The following is a 4,157-nucleotide window of genomic DNA, read 5'->3' as shown; positions in this document are numbered from 1 at the left end:
CGACACCTGACCTCCCGTCGGCGACACCTGACCGTCGACGACACCTGACCGTCGACGAAACCTGACCCGTCGACGACGCCTGACCCGTCGACGACACCTAACCTGTCGCCGACACCTGACCCGCCGACGACACCTGACCCGTGACGACACCTGTCATGTCGACGACATGTGCCCTGACGCTGCTCCATCTCATGGTGGCGACATAGTATGACAACAATCCCTCGCCTGGCGGTAACTTTATTGGTGAGCCCAAGTGGGTCGGATATTGTGTTTGGGAGGATATTTGTGGATATGTGTTTGAAGATAAATCTAGCCATCTCCCCACAGACGGTGCCAAACTGTTTATGCCAAATTTCGTATGGACGACCTTTGGTTGGGACATAGACGACTAGATTAAATAAAGTAAGTAAATGACAAGAAATAAAGGGCAGAAAATAAAGAGAGACGAGACAAGAGATGGTGACGCGGAAAACCCGAAAGGGATAAAAACCGCGGGTGGCAATGAGTCCACCAATCCACTATGTTGTTGGCGTGAAAAGCCTTGTTGAGTATAAATACAAAGTATATATGCGTATACGTAAATATAACTAATGGCAATGCTTAAGTAGAATGTAATACAAGATCATAAGTGGATGAGGATTATCGGAGAAGGTTATTGGTAATGGACGACTGATGTTTCCAAGGTTTGCTTCGTGGCGGATGGTACTTCGTGGAGGAAAATGTATAATGGGAAAGTGTATTATTTGAGAGATAGATCAGGTGAATATCATTAGGAATAAGTAGTGGAAAGTCTAGGTGGAGCTTAAGGGAAGTAGATTTGTTATTCTCTTGTTGTTGTAGGGATGGGCTACGGGCATTACAAGGTAATGCAGTAGCTAGTTTAGCTTTTAGGAGATAGTTTGGCAGAGGAAGTAGATAGATGATTGTAAGGGTTTTGCCGTGTCCCTTCACTGTAGATTGGTGGTGTTTTTATAGTGCTAGGTCAAGCATAGAAGACAGAATAATGCTGTTAGTTGTCCCTTGAAACTCTCAACCGATCCCTTGATTTCCTCTAACTGTTTGTTTGACCCCTGCTAGCTTCCTTGACCTTGTCCAACAAGCAAGAAGTGGAGATAACGACTCCTTGAATGTAGGAATCGACTTCAACACGCGTGATACAAAACGACCCGTAACAGTTTGCAAGTGACGGAGTAATTAAAAAGAATATAGGAGTAAATTATTAGTAGGGATAAAAAGTTTTGTTTTTGGTTTGGATTAGTGATTCTTAGCAGGGGCGGTCCTGACTTTTTGGTGGCCTATGGGCGAAATAAAAACTTGAGGCCCTTACTTTAAAAGGCACATAGACAAAAAAATTGTGAATCGATGTAATGTACTTTTTTATTGAAAAATGTATGTAAATAATTGGCGTTTCACTTCTTAAGACTCAATACTACTCTATATCTAATTCAATTAGCCATGAGAAATTAACTCTATTACAAAATATGAAGGCTTGAATACTTTCAACCTTGTGCCATTATTATATATATTCTACTATTTTAAACATTAATCATCAAGCATAAAACAATGATGAATTACTGAAGGGAAATGTCACTTGAAATTTTAGCAAGTGAGTAATAATTTTTTAAGTACAATAAATTACTATTTTTGCTAAACTCCAAATTAAAACAAGGTGTGTGATTATATGTAACACCCCGACCTCTAATTACATTATTAAAGCATAATTAGTAGCGGAATTAACCTAATTGGTCGGGGCATTACCTGCCGTAACTCCCTCTTGGGAATTACAAGGCAACCTTCAATCATAAGATATTAAATCCCAAAAATCAATATAATAATCTTTTATATTACCAAAATAAAGGTACATAAATTACTAAAAGTCTGTAATTAAACTATTAAAACTTAAGGCATAAACTAGGTGGGAATTATTAAAGTGAAATCCTCGCCACTACTCGTTCCCATCGATCCCAGCGGTACCTAAAACAGAAAACAAAATAACGGTGAGCCGAAGACTCAGTAACGAACTATTCTAGCAACGTAAATTCATTTCAATTCGTTTTATTTAATAACACAGGGAGAATAGAATAATGTAAAACATTTTATAAAGTCCTTTATTTAATTCATTTTCAACTTTAGGGTGCACATGCTAGTCGTGGCAAGTATGACATGGTGGAACGTCTTCCACGATGGACCGCTGTCCATAAACATGGGGCCTTGGCCCGAAAACATGAGAGCCTTGGCTCAATGGGCGAATGCCCCATGGGTACATGCATGACCGAGAATCGTAACCTGTGAACATATACTGCCAAACGGACTAGGAATTTCACTTTCATTTATCATGTTTCGTTTAATTTTACATTTTAGTCTTTTTACTTCAGTTGAAGTAACATAATTCCTTTGGATCATAAGATCAAACATCCTTTCTTTCCTGGTTTCTTATAACCAGCATTTTATAAGAAATTCAATCAATCATCATAGCATTTTATAATCAATCATAAAATAAGGAATAATTCCATCAAATCATATTATAATAAATTATTCAATAAAATCATATTTCATTTCCCGCAATTCATAAAACATGTCAAAACATTCATTTGATAAATCAATCATATGTTGTAATTTCATAATCACATTTATAAGGGAATTGCGGGTACTAGCAATAGCCGTTACCTCACTTCCGCGATTTGCTAAGGGTTTTCGTTGGTTCGTTCGTCCTGAGCTCCGAGTCCAATTTCTTTCAAAATAATAAATCATTGAATTAGTACTAGATCGATAATTAATTTAAAATCAATATTTTATAAAATTATAAATTTTATAAGTAGCGAATTTATAAATAACGAATTTTAATATAATTTCGAAATTTGATGAAAATATTATTAATCTAATTTTCAATCAATATATATATATATATATATATATATATATATGTATATATATTTATTTTATAAATTGTTTGTCATGAATATTATTTAAATTCCATTTTTGTTAAATAAAACTAGTAATTTCCTTTATTAAAATTGATAATTAAACCTGAAAAATAATAAATAATTTTATTAGTAAATATTTATATCATAGAAATAAATTAAAACATGAAACTAATAAATTAGGAAAATCTGAAATCATGAGTTGGTTTCTTACCCAAGGCCCAAATTAATTTGGCCCAATTGATTTTGTGGGTTTGAGGGAGGATAAGAGTCAGGTTTCACAAAGAAACTGATTCCCCTTTTTTTTTTGAATAGCGCACGAACAGGGCAAGGGGAGGGGATGAAACAGGGGAGGCGGAGCAAGGAGGGCACGAGGAGGAAGGAGGAAAGGGGGCGGCTGGGCGACGCGGTCTGACGCGACGGTGATGGTGGGCGGTGGTTCGCGGCGGAGTAGTTAAGGGGATGGGGGTGGTGATTTGCGAAACAGGGGAGGGGGAAGGGAGCGAACGGGGAGGAGGAGAAAGAGGAGGGAGGTGGCTGGGTGGCTCGGTGGTTTGGCGCGGTTGCTAGTGGTTATCGGAGGGATAAGGTGGTGATGGTGGTGCGGTGGTTGCGTGGGGCGAAAGAGGAGGAAGAAGAAGGAGACAGGGGACGCGAGAGCAGGGGAGAGAAGGGGAGGGAGTTGTGGTGGTGGCGTGGTGGTGTTCGGTGGTTCTGGGTGCTCGGGAGATGCTGGGTGGTGGAGTGGTGGTGAGGATGGTGGTGCGCGGTGGCTGCCGGAGGTGGTGGTGGTGGTTGGTCCGAATCAGGGAACAAAAGAGGAGAAAAAAAATTGAAATTGAATTTGGTTTTTGAGATTGAAACTGAAATTGTGTTTTGTTTTTGTTATTGAAATTTCACTTTAAATTTCTGAATTTGTAAGTAGGTATACTTGGGGTCCAAGGATTGAATTTGGACTGAATTTTGAGGGAAGGAAGGAAGTATTGACTTCCTGGTTTGAGCGTGGGGAGCAAGAAAATAAAGCTGACATTTTCATTTTTTTTTTTTTTTTTTTTTTTTTTTTTTTTTTTATAGTAAATTCACAATATTTGGCAAAAATCCAGAATTTGTAATAAAATGTTTAATTAAAATAATCCCTTAAAAATAAATAAATTATCGTTAACGAAATTAAATAATTTCGGTTTATAAATTTATCGTTTAAAATAATTCGTAAAAATGATTAAAATAACGAAATTC

The 4,157-nt window shown here is 37.5% G+C and overlaps 1 long non-coding RNA gene across 1 annotated transcript; it reads right to left on the bottom strand.

Annotated features, from left to right (window-relative positions):
• Positions 1 to 1,823: 1,823 nt before the first annotated feature.
• LOC130472414 (uncharacterized) lies at positions 1,824 to 2,862 on the bottom strand. Its single transcript, XR_008932630.1, has 2 exons — positions 2,668 to 2,862; positions 1,824 to 1,974 (listed from the first exon to the last, which is right to left on the bottom strand). It is a non-coding gene; the product is annotated as an uncharacterized lncRNA (long non-coding RNA).
• Between the last annotated feature and the right edge of the window lie 1,295 nt (positions 2,863 to 4,157).

The sequence above is a fragment of the Spinacia oleracea genome, chromosome 1, assembly GCF_020520425.1.
Source record: "Spinacia oleracea cultivar Varoflay chromosome 1, BTI_SOV_V1, whole genome shotgun sequence".
In the NCBI taxonomy this organism is placed as follows: domain Eukaryota; kingdom Viridiplantae; phylum Streptophyta; class Magnoliopsida; order Caryophyllales; family Amaranthaceae; genus Spinacia; species Spinacia oleracea.
Note: the sequence above shows the minus strand (reverse complement) of the source record. Positions and strands in the feature narration are given on the sequence as shown.